At 44.1% G+C, this 17,800-nt stretch overlaps 1 pseudogene; it reads left to right on the top strand.

The window, feature by feature from the left end:
• Nucleotides 1-15,172: 15,172 nt before the first annotated feature.
• On the top strand, nucleotides 15,173-16,135 carry LOC123847142 (olfactory receptor 6B9-like; annotated as a pseudogene).
• Nucleotides 16,136-17,800: the final 1,665 nt, after the last annotated feature.

Below are 17,800 nucleotides of genomic sequence, written 5' to 3'. Positions count from 1 at the left end.
CACCCCAGGGACCAGGACCATGGTTGCCCCAAACCTAGTTTCCTTCTCAGCTTCTGAGCCTGGTCCTGAAAGAGCCCCCTTCTGGCCCAGCCCACTGTTTCTATAGACCTCCTGCCTGAGAACCTCATCCTGTGGCCTCCCACTGCCTGCACCAAAATGTCCCCCTGAGACGCTACGTGGTTGACAGAGCGACGGCTGGGAGACCTGGTGTCTTTCAGGCTGGATGGTCCTGGGCCTCCCTCCCCAGCACCCAGCAGAGAAGGACAGGAATACACTGTTGCCAGCAGGAGGAGGTCCCCCTCTTTGTGAGCCACCATATATTAAAGACAAAATCTGAGATTAGGCAGGGCTCTGAGGGATGGAGAAGATGGGGCATATCACTGAGAAGCCTCAGCCTGGGAAAACCACAAGTTTTACAAAGAAGTAAAAAACTAAAGACAAAAACATTACAATTTGTGACTAAAGGTGTGCTGGGAGTAATGAGAGTCCATTTCTTAAGGACATCCTCACAAGCACCATCTCTAAAACAGAACTCTGGGAAACACAGCGAACTCGATGATGCGTGACAGAGGGGTCCCAGCAGATGCCTGGGGAAGGAAAGTACCATTCAGCACTGGAAAATGACATGAGATAAATGCCTGCCTCAAACCAGGCACAATAATAAACTTCAGATGCAATTTTTTTAGGAAAGATGGAAGACGTTGAAAATGAAAACACAATATAGCAACTTATGGGATGTAGAAAGAGCAGTGTGCATACAGGGAAACATAAGTGTAAACACCTACATTTGTAAAAGAAAAAAAATCTCAAACCAATAAAATAAAAACACCTTTGGGAATTTGGAAAATAAGAGCAAACTAAACTCAAAGCCAGTGGAAAGGAGGAAGTAAGAAAATTTTGAGCAGAGACAAATGAAATACAGAATATAAAAATAGAACCTACAAAACCAAAAACTGATTCTTTGGGAAGATCAACAAAATTGATAAACCTCCCACTAGACCGGCTAAGAAAAAAGGAGAGATACACATTAGCCAGAAATGAAAGCAGGGACATCTCCACTGACCTCACAGAAATAAGGATTACCAGAGAATCAATGAATAAGGCAACAACAAATTAGATAACCTAATGGAAGGAACAAATTCCTGGACACACAGATACAAAAACTGACTCAAGAAGAAACAAACAATTTGAAAAGACCTATATCAAGTAAAGAAATTGATCAGTACTCAAAAACCTCCAGCAGAGAAAAGCCCAAGACCAGATGGTTTCACTAATTAATTCTACCAAATAACTAAAGAAGAATCAACAGCTTTGCCTAATCTTCCAAGAAATAGAAGAGGGAAGAACCCTTGCTAATGTATTCTGTGAGGCCAGCACTACCTAATAAGAAGGCCAAACAGGGCGCCTGGGTGGCTCAGTCGTTAAGCGTCTGCCTTCGGCTCAGGTCATGATCCCAAGGTCCCGGGATCGAGTCCCACATCGGGCTCCCTGCTCCGCGGGAAGCCTGCTTCTCCCTCTCCCATTCCCCCTGCTTGTGTTCCCTCTCTCACTGTCTCTCTCTCTGTTGAAAAATAAATAAAATCTTTAAAAAAAAAAAAAAAATCTCTTTAAAAAAAAAAAAAAAAAAAGAAGGCCAAACAAAGACACCACAAGAAAACTACATACCAATATCTACAAATATAGATGCAAAAATCCTCAACAAAAGCACTAGAAAACCAAATCCATGGCATGTTAAAAGGGTTATACAACATGACCAGTGGGATTTATCCCCAGAATACAAATGTGGTCCAACACGCAAAAATCAATAGAAGAGAATACATCACACTAATAGAATGAAGGAGAGAAATATAGGAAATGCAGGAAAACCAGTTGACAGAACTCAACATACTTTCATGATACAAATACTGACAAAACTAAATAAAGAAAAGAACTTCTTCAACATGATTAAGGATATTTATGAAAAATCCACAGTTGCCATCATTCTCGATAGTGAAAGACTGAAAGCTCTCCTGCTGGGAACAGGAACAAGATGAGAATACCAGCTTTCAGGATGCTATTCAACATCACACTGGAAGCTCTAGCCAGGGCAATTAGGCAAGAAAAAAATAATAAAGGCATCCAAACAGAAAGTAAAATTATTTCTATTCCCAGATGACATGATCCTTTATATAGAAAATCCCAAAGAATCTATACCCAAAAAATAACTAGAATTAATAAGTTCAGCAAAGTTCAACCGCAGAATCAGTTGTGTTTCTGAAATATGCAATGAACAATTTAAAGTGTAAATTAAGAAAACAATTCCATTTATAAAAGCACCAGAAGAGAATAAAATATATAGGAATAAATTACCCAAGGAGGGAAAAGACTTCTACACTAAGAACTACAAAACATTGTGGCAAAAAAGTAATAAAGGCCTAAATACAGGTGCACCTGGGTGGCACAGTTGGTTAAGCATCGGCATTTTGGTTTCAGCTCAGGTTGTGATCTCAGGAACATGGGATCAAACCCAGCATTGGGCTCCTCTGCTCAGCACGGAGTCCTCTTGGGTTTCTCTCAGTCTCTCCCTCTACCCCTCCCCCTGCACGTTCTCCCTCTCTAAAATAAATAAATAAATAAATCTTTTTTTTTTTTTTTAGGATTTTATTCATTTATTTGACAGAGAGAGACACAGTGAGAGGGGGAACACAAGCAGGGGGAGTGGGAGAGGGAGAAACAGGCTTCCCGCGGAGCAGGGAGCCTGATGCGGGGGTCGATCCCAGGCCCCCGGGATCATGACCTGAGCCGAAGGCAGACGCTTAACGACTGAGCCACCCAGGCACCCCAATAAATAAATCTTTTTTTAAAAAGACCTAAATACATGGAAAGACAACCAATATTCATGGGTCAGATGAGTTAAGATTGTTTTGGCATTGCCACCCAAAGTGACCTACAGACTCAATGCAATCCCTATCAGAATAACCCAATTGTTCATTTTTGCTTTTGTTTCCCTTGCCTTTGGAGGGTGCTGCAATCAAAGAGATTGCTGCCGGGCGCCTGGGTGGCTCAGTCGTTAAGCGTCTGCCTTCAGCTCAGGTCATGATCCCAGGGTCCTGGGATCGAGTCCCACATCGGGCTCCCTGCTCGGCAGGAATCCCGCTTCTCCCTCTCCCACTCCCCCTGCTTGTGTTCCTGCTCTCGCTGTCTCTCTCTGTCAAATAAATAAAATCTTTAAAAAAAAAAAAAAAGAGAGAGATTGCTGCCTGTGTTCTCCTCTAGGATTTTGATGGATTCCTGTCTCACATTTAGGTCTTTCATCCATTTTGAGTTTATCTTCATGCATGGTATAAGGAAATGGTCCAGTTTCATTCTTCTGCATGTGGCTGTCCAGTTTTCCCAACACCATTTGTTGAAGAGACTGCCTTTTTTCCACTGGATATTCTTTCCTGCTTTGTCAAAGATTAGTTGACCATAAAGTTGAGGGTCCATGTCTGGGCTCTCTATTCTGTTCCATTGATCTATGTGTCTGTTTTTGTGCCAGTACCATGCTGTCTTGATGATGACAGCTTTGTAATAGAGCTGGAAGTCCAGAATTGTGATGCCGCCGGCTTTGCTTTTCTTTTTCAACATTCCTCTGGCTATGCGGGGTCTTTTCTGGTTCCATACAAATTTTAGGATTATTTGTTCCAGCTCTGTGAGAAATGTTGATGGTATTTTGATAGGGATTGCATTGAATGCATAGATTGCTTTGGGTAGCATAGACATTTTAACAATATTTGTTCTTCCAATCCATAAGCATGGAATGTTTTTCCATTTCTTTGTGTCTTCCTCAATTTCTTTCATGAGTGTTCTATAGTTTTCAGAGTACAGAGAGTTTACCTCTTTGGTTAGGTTTATTCCTAGGTATCTTATGGTTTTTGGTGCAATTGTGAATGGGATCGATTCCTTAATTTCTCTTTCTTCTGTCTCATTATTGGTGTATAGAAATGCAACTGATTTCTGTGCATTGATTTTATATCCTGCCACTTTGATGAATTCCTTTATCAGTTCTAGCAATTTTTTGCTGGAGTATTTTGGGTTTTCTACATAGAGTATCATGTCATCTGTGAAGAGTGGAAGTTTGACTTCTTCTTAGATGACTTGGATGCCTCTTATTTCTTTTTGGTGTCTGATTGTTGAGGCTAGGACTTCCAGTACCATGTTGAAAACAGAGGTGAGAGTGGACATCCCTGTCATGCTCCTGACCTCAGAGGACAAGTTCTCAGTTTTTCCCCATTTAGGATGATTCTTGCTGTGAGTTTTTTGTATATGGCTTTTATGATATTGAGGTATGTTCCCTCTATCCCTACATGGAAGAGAGTTTTTATCAAGAAAGGATGCTGTATTTTGTCAAATGTTTTTCCTGCATCTATTGAGAGGATCATATGGTTCTTGTCCTTTTTTTTTGTTAATGTGGTGTATCACATTGGTTAATTTGTGGATGTTGAACCACCATTGCATCCCAGGAATAAATCCCATTTGGTCGTGGTGAATAATCCTTTTAATGTACTGTTGGATCCGGGGCGCCTGGTTGGCTCAGTCATTAAGCATCTGCCTACGGCTCAGGTCATGATCCCAGGGTCCTGGGATTGAGCCTCGCATTGGGCTCCCTGCTCAGTGGGGGAGCCTGCTTCTCCCTCCCCCACTCCCCCTGCTTGTGTTCCCTCTCTCGCTGTGTCTCTCTCTGTCAAATAAATCAATAAAATCTTTTTAAAAAATGTACTGTTGGATCCAATTGGCTAGTATCTTGGTGAGAATGTTGGCATCCATGTTCATCAGGGATATTGGTCTGTCACAGTCCTTTTTAGCAGGTCTTTGCCTGGTTTTAGAACTTCATCCACAGCAAAGGAAACAGCCAACAAAACTAAATGCCAACTTACAGAATGGAAGATGGCATTTTCAAATCTCTTATCAGATAAAGGGTTAGTATCCAAAATCTATAAAGAACTTATCAAACTCAACACCCAAAAAAACAACAACAAAAAAAATCCAGTCAAGAGATGGGCAGAAGACATGAACAGACATTTCTCCAAAGAAGACATACAAATGGCCAAGAAATACATGAAAAAATGCTCAACATCACTCAGCATCAGGGAAATACAAACTAAAACCACAATGAGATACCACCTCACACCAGTCAGAATGGCTAAAATTAACAACACAAAATTAACAAAAGAGGTGAGGATGCAGAGAAAGGGGAACACTCTTACACTGTTAGTGGGAATGAAGCTGGTGCAGCCACTCTGGAAAACAGTATGGAGTTTCCTTAAAAAGTAGAGCTCCCCTACAACCCAGCAATTACACTACTAGGTATTTATCCAAAGGATACAAACATAATGACTCAAAGGGACACATTCACCCCAGTGTTTATAGCAGCATTATCAACAATAGCCAAACTATGGAAAGAGCTCAGATGTCCATAGACTGATGAATGGATAAAGAAGACATGGTGTGTGTGTGTGTATATGTATACAATGGAATATTGCTCAGCCATCAAAAAGAATGAAATCTTGCCATTTGCAATGATGTGGATGGAACTAGAGGGTATTACACTAAGTGAAATGAGTCAGTCAGAGAAAGACAAATACCATATGATTTTTCTCATATGTGGAATTTAAGAAACAAAACAGATAAACATGGGGAAGGGAAGGAAAAATAAGATGAAAATAAAGAAGGAGACGAACTATAAGAGACTCTTAACTCTAGGAAACAAACTGAGGGTTGCGGGAGGGGTGGGGGGTAGAGGGATGGGGTAACTGGGTGATGGACATTAAGGAGAGCCCTTGATGTGATGAGCACTGGGTGTTATATACAACTGATGAATCACTAAATTTTACCCCTGAAATTAATAATACAATATACATGAACTAACTGAATTTAAATTTTTTAAAAGAATAACAATGACTTTTTTCCTTTTCTTGAAAAATTGAGAAAACTGATTCTCAAATCAATATGGATTAGCAATGGGCCCAGAATAATGAAAACAATCTTGAAAAAGAACAAAATTGTAGGACTCACACCTCTTGATTTCAAAACTTACTATAAAGCTATAGTAATCAAAAGAGTGTGGTACTGGCAATAAGGATAGACATACAGATCAATGGAATAGATTCAGGCATCAAGAAATAAGCCCATATCTATGATCAACTACTTTTTGACAAAAGTACCAAGACCATTCCATAGGGAAAGAATAGTCTCTCCAACAAATAGGCTGTCACAACTGGACATCCATCTGCAGAAGAATGAGGTTGGAACTCTACCTCATACCATATACCAAAATTAACTCAAAATGGATCAACAATGAAACTATATTAGTTAAAACTATAAAACTCATTAAAGAAAATATAGGAGCAAATTTTTATAACCTTGGATTTGGGAAAGGATTCTTAGATATGACATCAAGAGCAACAAAAGGAAGAATAGATGAATTGGAGTTCATAAAAATTTAAAACTTTTGTGCATCAGAGAATAGTATTGAGAAATTGAAATGATAACTCACAAAATGGGATAAAATATTTGCAAATCTTATGTTCAGTAAGGGTCTAGTACCCAGAATATATTAAAAAAAAAAAACTCTTACATCTCAACAACTAAAAGACAAACAATCTAACTTAAAAATGGGCAAAGAACTTGAATAAACATTTCTCCAAAGAAGACACACAAATAGCCAACAAGAACATGAAAAGATGCTCAGTGCCATTAGTCATAAGAGAAATGCAAATCAAAACCTTGAGATACCACTTCACACCCACTATAATGCCTTTAATTTTTTTAATGGAACAAATGTTGGTGAAAAGGTACAGAAATTGAAATCCTTGTACACTGCTAGTGGGAATGTAAAATGGTGCAGCCTCTGTGAAAAACTGTGGCAATTCCTCAAAAAGTTAAACATAGAATTATTATATGACCCAGCAATTCCATTCACAGGTATATATCCAAGACAACTGAAAACCAATATGCAAACAAATATTTACACATGAATGTTCATAGCAGTACTACTCACAGTAGCCAAAAAGTAGAAACAACCCTAATGTCCATCAACAGATGAATGGAGAGATAAAATGTGGTAAATACTTGCAATGGAATATTATCCAGTCATAAAAAGGAATGAAGTACTGGTCCATGCTACAACATGGATGAACCTTGAAAACACAGCTAAAGGAAAGAAGCCAGACATAAAACACTACATACTGTATAATTCCATTTGTATGAAATATCTAGGATAGATAGCTCACAGACAGAAGGCAAATTGGTGACTGCCAGTGCTGGAGAGGGAGGAATGAAGAATGGGGCACAGAGCTTCCTCTTGGGGTGATGAGAACATGTTGAAGCCAGCAGAGACAACAGTGGCCCACATCACTAAATCCCGCTGGACTACACACTCTCACTAGTTCATGTTATGTTGTGTTAATTTCACCTTAGATTAAAAAAAAAGGAAAACGAAAAAAATGCCAAAAAGAAGGAAATCTTAAAACATTTCCATTAATATACAGATGCATATTATTCTGACCTCAGAGTAGTCAAGAATTTCCTTTAAAAGAATGTGAATCAGGGGCACCTGGGTGGCTCAGTTGGTTGGGCGACTGCCTTCGGCTCAGGTCATGATCCTGGAGTCACAGGATCGAGTCCCGCATTGGGCTCCCTGCTCGGCAGGGAGTCTGCTTCTCCCTCTGACCCTCCTCCCTCTCCTGCTCTCTGTCTCTCATTCTCTCTCTCTCAAATAAATAAATAAAATCTTTAAAAAAAAAAAAAAAGAATGTGAATCATAAAAGAAAATTTTTAAATTTCTGAAAATCTGTTAAAATTAAGATCTTTAAGGGGCACCTGGGTGGCTCAGTTGGCTAAGCGTCTAACTCTTGATATTGGCTCAGGTCATGATCTCAGGGTCTTGAGATCTAGCCCAGTGTCAGATTCTGCGCTGGGTGTGGAGCCTGCTTAAGATTCTTTCTCCCTCTCCCTCTGCCCCTCCTCTCCATGCTCGCTCTCTCTCTCTTCTGTCTCTCCCCCACCAAAAAAAAAAAAAAAAAAAAAAACACCTCTAACACCTGACCAAAGAACATATACAGATGGAAAATAAGCATATGAAATGAAAAGGTGGTCAAAAAATATGTTACTAGAAAATTGCAAATTAAAACAATGAGATACTACTGCATGCCTATAAGAATGGCTAAAATTCAAAAACCTGACAATGCAAAATGCTGGCAAGGATGCAGAGCAACATTGCTAGTAAGAGAGCAAAATGATAAAGCCACTTTGGAGGATAGTTTGGCAAATTCTTAAACAGCTAAACATACTCTTGTCATATGACCCAACAATCACACTCTTAGGTATTTACCCAAGTGATTTGAACACTTACGCCCACACAAAAAAAGTGCACATGAATGTTGATAGCAGCTTTATCCATAATCACTGAAAACTAGAAGCAACCAATATGTCCTTTAATAGGTGAATGGATAAAGTCTGAAAAGTCTGCATACTGTATGATTCCAATTATATGACATTCTGAAAAGTCAAAACTATGGAGACAACAGTAAAATGATCAGTTCAAGGGAAAGGACAGTGTTTAGTAGGTAAAGCTCAGAGGACTTTTAGGGAAGGGAAACTACTCTGTATGATAGTGTAATGATGGATACATGATACTTGTTGAAACCCATGGAGATTTACCACACAAGAAGTGAATTTTAATGTATGCAAATTTTTGAAAAGTCACTTAGGACATTCGGGGATCTGGGATGGAATGCAGAAGGTGGCAAACAATCCAACTGTAGAGGTGGGGTGTAAAGATGCTGATCTAAATAACCTCGGAAATGAGTGGAGTCTGTAAGACCAATAGCAAAAGAAACTACACAAGCATTGCACCCCAGCTGACGAAGCATTTTCCTGACAGAGTACAAGTTACAATCCTGTTGCCACTACGCATGTGCACTGGAATTGAAGAGTTAAGTAAGCAGATGTTGGATTTACAGACCAGCGAGGGTAGGAGGCTGGAATGACACACATGGTGGTGGATTAGAGGTGGAGATGTCAGTAAGATCTTGTGTTCCACTTAATATGGGTACAGATGGCTACATACATAAGTGTTTATAGATGGTACACAGGCACAGATTAATATTCACACATACACCTCTTTGCTCTGTCAGCTGGGAGGGCCTAGAAGTGACAATACCCAGGAGCAACAAGCATACCTAGTGAGTCCCCAGGTGTTCATTTCTAATATTACTGTCTAATAAAAAGCACCAGGTCTCCTTGGAGAAACAGCTGAATCTACACCTGGGGAAAGAAATATGCAAGATGAGCCTGGAACATCGCATAGTGCCAGAAATTTAGTAAGTGTTCAAAGAGAAAAAAAACTCAATGGTGGGGTACGTCAAAGGGGCCCAGGAAACAACTGAGTGTTCTCACTGGCCAAAGCTGGGACAGCAAAAAATTAACACAGTAGTACCGGAATATAACCCAAAGTATGAAATAGATATCCATGAATCTGTACCAATACAAACAAACAATTGGATAAATAAATGGAAAGAATAGACAAATGTCCCATAAGGAAGAATTCCAAACAATTTGTGTACATGTTCCTCTCTCAAGGAGGGAGAACACGACTTCCCACCCCTTCGATACGGGCTGTGCACGGCAACCTCCTTCCAAAGAGGGCAGTATGGAAGGGAGGTGGGTAACTTGACAGTGGAGAAACCTGACACATGGCCTCAGCCAGGTGACCAACCATGACCATCCGTGCAGATAGTGTGTGCCCTTAATGTGATGTGCTGAATATGGCAAGTCATGTCTGTGGTCTTCCTCTGAAGACCCACTACCCCAGTCTAATCATGTGAAAAACATCAGACAAATCCCAATTGAGGGACATTGTACAAAACAGATGACCAGAACTCTTCAAAACTGTCATGTTCATAAAAAATAAAAATTAAAATAAAGAAAGTTTGAGAAACTCACAGCCAAGAGGAGCCTAAGGAGATATGACAACTGAATGTAATCTGGGATCCTCTATTGGATAGAAAAAGGACATTGGATAAAAACTAAGGAAAAAGTAAGGAAACTAAGGAAATCCAAATAAAAAGGAGGGCACTTGTGACGAGCACTGGTGTTGAATGTAAGTGATGAATCACTGGATTCTAATCCTGAAACCAATACTGTAAGATATGTCAATTAACTAGAATTTAAATAAAATTTTTAAAAATTAAAATAAAAACAGGAAATGGAAATGAATATCTACAAAAAAAGGAAATCCAAATAAAGTACAAATTTTAATAAGAACATATCAGTATGGGTTCATTAATTCAAGAAATGTACCTTACTAATGTAAGTTATTAGCACTAGAGGAAACTGGTTAGGGGGTGCATGGGAACTGTCTGTAATACCTTTGCAACTTTTCCATAAATCTAAAACTGTTCTAAAGTAATTTTGAAAACTGTTCACCAGGGGAGCCTGGGTGGCTCAGTCGGTTAAGCGGCTGCCTTTGGCTCAGGTCATAATCCCAGGGTCCTGGGATCAAGCCCCACATCGGGCTCCTTGTTCAACGGGGAGCCTGCTTCTCCCCTGCGTGCTGCACCCCCTGCTTGTGCTCGCTCTCTCCCTCTCTCCCCCTCTCTCTCTGTGTCAAATAAATAAAAAAATCTTTAAAAAAAAAAAAAAAGAAAACTGTTCATCAAAAGACATCCTAAAGGAACTGAAAAAGAGATGCTATAAGCTGGGGAAAGATATTTACAAAACATGCTAAAACTTACAAACCACTCATGAAAGGAATCAAAGATTACATAAATAAATAGAGAAATATACCATGTTCATGGATTGGATAATATTGTAAAGATGCTAATGCTCCCAACCTAACCTATAGATTCAATAAAATTCTGACAGAATTTTTATAGAAAACAATAAGCTGAATCTAAAATTCAGGGAAGAGAAAAGGAGCTAAAAGAGCCAAAGCTATTTAGAAAAAAGAACAAAGTCAGAGAAGCCACACTACCTCTACCTGGTTGCAAGGCCCACAAAGCTAGGGAAAAGATAGACATATAGAAGTGGAATGGACTAGAGAATCTGGAAATGAGACCCACACATGACTGATTTTCACAAAGATGAAAGGTAATCCAATTTTCAACAAACAGTGACAGAAAAATCAGCTATCCATATGCAAAAAAAATGAACTTCGCTCTGTATCTCATACTCAAAATGGACCAGTGACCTAAGTATAAAACCTTAGACATACGGAGAAAATGTTCATGAGGCAAAAATTTCTTCAATACAACATTAAAAGCACAATCCATAAAAGAAAAAAAATATAAACAGAATTTCATCAACTGAAAAACTTCTGATCTTCAAGAGACTATTGGTAGAGTCAAGATACAAGCCATGATTTGGGGGGGAGTGAAACAAATCAAATACTTGATAGAATATCTGCATTCAGAATTTAAAATTCTCAAACTTCAAAGGCAAAGAAACTATCAACTCAATAAACAAATGGGTGTAAGACTTGAATGGGCATTTCACCAAAGAATGGGTACTAAGCACACAGACAGTCACATCATTAGTCAATAGGAAAATGCTAATAAAAACCAACAGGAGGGGCGGCCGGCTGGCTCAGTCAGTGGAGTGTGCGATTCTTGATCTCTGGATTGTGAGTTTGAACCCCATGCTGGGTGTAGACATTACTTAAAAATAACATCTTTTTTAAAAACCCAACAACACAAGGAGATACCACCACAAACTATTTAGAATAACAGTTTCCCAAACTCAATACCAAGTGCAAAATGGTATAGCCACTTCGGACAACAGCTCCTTACGAAGTTAAACATACACTTACCATATAACCCGCACTTACACAAGAAAAGTATAAGCAGATGTTTATAGTGACTTAATTCATAATCAGCAAAAACTGGAAACAACCTAAATGTGCCTCAGCTGGGAAATGGATACTCTGTGGTCTTTCCATACAGTGGAATACTACAGACAATAAAAGAAACAGAGCTGATTGAAGCAACAGCGTGGCTGAATCACAAAGGTAGTAGCTAAGTAAAGGGAGCCAGACTCAAATAGGACACTCTTTTGATACTATTTATATAACATTCTGGAAAGTCAAAATTATAGGAACAGAAAACAGATTTGCAAGGAACTAGGGATGGGGCGGTTTATTTACAAAGGGACAGCATAGAGGAAATTTTGGAGGTTGGAACCCTTCTATATTTTTATTGTGGTGGTGGTTACATAATTATATACATTTGCCAAAATTTGCAGAACTATACACTAAAAAGAGTAGATTCGGCTGTATTATACCTTAATTAAAAGCATGTGAAAGTATTTAAGAACATCTGTTCATCAAAAGACATCTTAAAGAAATGAAAAATAAGTTAAAAACTGAGCGAAGATATTGCAACACATAAGAGACTATTCATTTTGAGAATGTATAAAGATGTTTCCAGCCACAAAAAAAATGAGCTTGTATCAGTCTAGCCCTCCACCATAAACAATGGCAAAATTAAATAAAGTATACAATATGAGTATAATTATATATAATACTATAATTACACAAATACTATATGTCTTTAACAACTGTTTTCGGATGTCGGACAAGAGGCAATGCAGGACCGTGTCCCTGGAGGGCAGGTAAAGGGACGGGAGTTCTGGATGTCATGCATGGTTTGGGGGCCAAAGGGAGGAGACACACACTGGAGCTCGGGGACACTGAGGCAGATGTAAGCGCAGGGGATGACTGAACTTTGACTCCCACTTCTAGCCAAGATGGAATACAGAAATTGGATTTACTGTTCCACCTGAAAGGAAACAGACAAAATATGTGGGGGGAAAAAAAAGTGGTTTTCAAGACCCTGAACGTGAGGTAAGGAAAGATGGTGACCCTGAGAGATGGAAAGCAAAGGGAAGGGGTTTCAACTTTCCTGGCTTATTGCCTTGGGGGTTTTCATGCCACCAGACAGGGAAGGGGGCCAGGCAGAAGCAGCCAGAGTCCACTGAGTTGAGGAGATGGGGCAGATTATTATACAGGTGCCAAATAAATGCAGCCCAGCTGCCAAGAAGAGCAAGAATCTTAGGGACAGGAAAAGGCAAGACCCAAAGGACAACATACAGCACCCTTCCTTACAGTCTGAATACAAGCAAACTAAACCGTATTGTTATCTGTAATTAAAATACATGAAGCGGCAAGGGAATTCCAGAGAGTGGTCCCTCAGAGAGGGGAGCACAGGGTGCAGGAGGAAAGGAGCTGAGTGTCTGCGTCTTGCACCAGGAGTAGGTTTACGAGTGGTTATACATATTACTTTATAACTAAATGAATAAAGGGCATGCGTGGAAAAGAAATAAACTGAACCTCAGGGGAAGGGCCCTGAGGCTGGAGGCGGGGCTGAGGGCGGGCCTCACCCGTGCCTGGGCGCCTGGAGGGCAGGAGACATGCAAAGACCTATTTGTCACTGCGGAGAAAGCGGGAAGGCCTTACACCTTCCCTCCAGGGACCCTGCAGCGCTCCTCCACAAACTGTTCTGAGAGTCCCGCCCAGGTGAGAATTCGCAGAGTCCTCCAGACCCAGAGCAGAAGACCAGGGTGGGGGGCAAGGCCGCTAGCGAGCCGGATAAACACCACCTGGGTCCAGAGGCAGCCGGGAGCGAGTGAGATGCGGCGCGCTTTCCCACAGACCCTCGAAGTCCTGCGGAGGCCCGGCGGAGGCCCGGCGGAGGCCCCGCATCTCCTGCGGGGGAAGGTGGTTCTTGAGGCAAGGGGCCTGGGGAAGCCTAGGCGGACCGCGCCTTCAGGGAGGGTCTCCAGCCCCCGCCGCCAGACTGGGCCGCACAGACCGCAGGGCAGGAGATCCTGGACCAGCGCTCGGGCCCTAATACCCCGAACCCCCGGTGCCCTCAGCCTGGGGGTCCAAGCGGGTCCCACCGACCGACGCCCCACCCCCTGTCCTGCAGACACTTCACCAAGAATTTGGGGGGCGGTCCTCATCCCTCCGCACCCCGGCTTGTGCCCCCCCCCCCAGCTCTGAGCAGCCCGCGCAGCCCACCCTCCAACAGCCCGCTCCCAGCCGGGCTGAGGGTCGCCGGGGGCAGCTCCACGAGCGCGGTCCCCTCCCGGGGTGAGCAGGAGCGGCCGCCCCCTCGGCCTGGGGCCCGGAGGACTCTCCGTCGGGCACTCTTGTCCATGGGGACAGCTCGAACCCGGGCCAGCACCCCAGACTCCCAGGGCGGAGCAGAGGAGGGTCCTGAGGCTCACCCTCCCCCGAGAGGGGCAGGAAAGCCCGGAGCAGCCTCTGGGCCGCCAGCGGGGACCCCTGCCCCAGCTCTGCCCTTGCCGACCCTCTCCCCGAGATCTGCCCATCATTCAGACACCTAACTCCAGGGCTGTCCTACCAAAGTCCTAAACTGCGCAGCCCCTTAGCCGCTCTGAGTGGACCGCTCTGCCCATCCCCCAAACAGCCATTTTGCTGCTCAGAAAACACAAGATGAAGACCTCAGGCTGGCTCAGGCATGGTCTACTTGCAGACATCAAAGCTGGGGATGAGCCTCCCTCCCTTCTGCAAATCCCCTGGCCGCTTTGCTCAGCCCTAGAGAGCTCACTGGCCACCAGATAGAAGTGGTGCCCTTCCCCAGGCATGAGCAACATGAAGGAGCATTCTTCTGGGAGGAGACCTGGATGAGACCAGGAAAGTGCCCAGGGACATAGCCCGAAAAGGCACACCAGACAGAATGGGTCTTCTCTCTTGCTGTGTGTTGGGCACACCTAGGTGTGTGTGTGGAAGTATATACGCACCTGGGGAGGAAATGAGGGGGATGCACACCCGGGAGTGTGTAGAAAGTGCACACCTGGTGTGCGTATGTGTGTGTGCACCTGGAAGGATGGGTGTGTGTGTGTATGTGTGCACATATGGGTGCACACACACCTGGCCCTGTACCTGTGTGTTGGGGCAGGAAGAGCCTACACCTGAGGGCTTCTATATGAAATCGGGAGAAAGAGTATCTGCACCCAACGCCCCTTTGCTGGGTGCTAGCTCTGGGTAACTATGTGTTAGACTTAGGGTGGGTGGTGACAGGTCAGTAGGGCAGCACCTGAGAGACCCTTCTCAGCCCTCAGCGGACAATCACACCTGCATCTCTCTGCTGTTCCAGGGTGCTCAGAAGGAACCTCCCCACCAGGGAGGGCCATGAGCAACTCCACTGAGATCCTGGTAACAGAATCTTACTGGGCTTCCCAGAACTGTGCCACCTTCGGGAGCTGCTTTTCAGGTATTCCTCATCACATACCTGGTGACCATCCTGGAGAACCTGGTCATCGTGGTGACCATCCGAGCCAGCCATCAACTGCACACGCCCATGTACTTCTTCCTGGCCAACCTATCCTTGTTGGAGACCCTCTACACCTCGGTGACCGTCCCCAAGCTGCTGGCTGGCCTCCTGGTGTGGGCAAGGACCATCTCCTACTCGGGATGCCTCACCCAGCTGTTTCTCTTCCTCTCGCTCAGCTCCTCCAAGTGCTTCCTCCTGGCCACCATGGCCTGTGACTGGTACCTGGCCATCTGTCGCCCGCTGCACTACCCAGCCACCATGAACTGGAAGCTCTGTCTGTACCTGGCCCTCAGCGCCTGGCTGGGCGGCTTCCTGGCCTCTTTCGTGTCCATGGCTCTCATCTTCCGCCTCAGGTTCTGTGGCCCCAATGTCCTCAACCACTTCTTCTGTGACATCTCACCCCTACTCTGACACCTCGAAGTTTTGGACTTCGTGGCAGCCCTGGCTGTGCTCGCAACCTCCCTGCTGGTGACCGTGGTCTCCTACGCACACATCCTGGCCACGGTGCTGAGAATCCTGGGATGGGCCGGCCGCTGGAAAGCCTTCTCCACCTGCGCCTCCCACCTGGTGGTGGTGGCCACCTTCTGCACCACCACTATTTTCATGTACGCCTGGCCTCACACCGCCAGCTCCTTCGACCTCAACAAGCTGGTGTCCGTGGTCTACTCAGTTGTGACGCCACTGCCCAATCCCAGCATTTACTGCCTGCAGAATCATGACATCAGGGAGGCTCTGACCAAACTCCTCCGAGCCCCGGGTTCCTCCTGAGTGCCAGCTGCAGGAGGAAAAGTCCCAAATGCCCCTCCTCTCATCTGCTCACAGCCTCCTGCCCGCCACCAGGCTCTCTTCCTCTGCACCAGAGCTGCCAGGAACACAGGGTGCCCACGAGAGCATCTGGACAAGCAGGGGAAATGCCGGAGCTTCCTGCCACTTCTCCCAAGAAGCATGAGCACCTGAACGGGGGACCGCTCCCCAGCAGGGCCATCAGCCAGGAAGAGTGCAGACCCCGGCTCACAGGAAGACCCCTCCTCACTGTCACTCCCTTTACCACCTGGGACATGGCCAGTTTCCATGGTGACCAGCCCCGCTTCCTGCCCTGCTGGGCCCCACCTGCCCTGTCCCTGAGCCCACCGAGATGGCCTCCATTGCCTAAGGTCCGGCGCCTAAGAGCAGATTCTGCAACCAACCTCAGCTGGCTGGACAGTGGACCAAGTGTCCGGGCAAGGCCCGACGGTGCCATAGGCCACACACTTGCCACCTTTTCTCAGAAACAAGAATGTCATTTGACTTACAACTTGACGGGTCTAGTGAGTAGATGGCCTACCCATACCTGGCTTTTCTGCCTCTTCTTTGTTCTCTGGCACTTAGGGGCAGAAATTGGGTTGACCCAGCATTTTCCTTCTTATTGGGCTATTGTCCCTGGTCAGGGTGAGTGCTTCTTACTTGATCCCACTGCTTCCCACACTCCAGTCCCTCCCCTGCAGTGGCCCCCGGTGCCATGTGTTTGGTGTGTGCCCTTGGAGAGTACCCATGTATATCCAGACATGTCGTGTTGCTTGGCATGTGAGAGTTTTAAATTCATGGAAATGATTTGGTGCTGTAAATATTCTCTTATTGCGTTGCTTTATTATTTTGAGGTTCTGAAATTTAGAACTGTGTTGTCATCTTGCTAAATTTAACCTTTTATCATTAAGAAGTGTTACTCTTTTTCTCCAGTAATGCTTTTTGCCTTCCTCTGTCAGGCTTCAAGTCGACTCGGTCTGACAAGTACAGCTGTGTTAGCCTCCTTTCCCTTCTGGCTGCTCGTGTGACACGTTTTGTATCTGTGCCTCTTGGCTTCTGACCACCCGGCTGTCATCAGCTCTGCAAACCACACTTCTGTGTTGTCAGCTGCTCCTTATGTCTGTGGAGAAGTCAGCTTATTTTTACTCCTTTTAGGTAATTGGGTTTCCCCCACTTCCGGAAGCTTTCAAGATCTTCTAACAAGACGTTTGGTGTTTGGTTGCCAGGGCATTGTTTTCTTTGTATTTATCATGCTTGGAATTTGTGATGTTTCTAGAATTGTGCTTTGCCTCATTGGTTTTTGAAAAGGTCAGCACTGTGCCCCTAAACACTGCCTCTGCCCCATTCTTCCACTGCTCTCCTTTTGGTTCCCCACATCCATGTGGGGTCTGTGTGGGGCCCGTGTGCGGCCCATGTGGGGTCCGTGTGGGGTCCGTGTGGGGCGGGCCTGCTGCAGCGTCCCCTCTGCCCCAAGAGCATGTTGTATACACTTGCTTTCTCTCTGTTTTCTTCTGGATATTTTCTTCTCATCTTCCAGGTTACTAATTCTCCCTGGCCATATCTAACCTGCGTTTTTAAGTGTATTTTTTCAGTTCTAGAATTTCCGTTTGGTTCTTTTAGTTTCCCACTCTCCATCACATTCTCAATCTTGTTCTACTCCTGTAGGCATGTGTAAGTTCCTCCATGAGTCTGTTAGTGATCCT

This window comes from Mirounga angustirostris, unplaced genomic scaffold, assembly GCF_029215605.1.
Source record: "Mirounga angustirostris isolate CCGP_5_RB_7025 unplaced genomic scaffold, mMirAng1.0.hap1 SCAF_6, whole genome shotgun sequence".
Taxonomy (NCBI): Eukaryota; Metazoa; Chordata; class Mammalia; order Carnivora; family Phocidae; genus Mirounga; species Mirounga angustirostris.
Note: the sequence above shows the minus strand (reverse complement) of the source record. Positions and strands in the feature narration are given on the sequence as shown.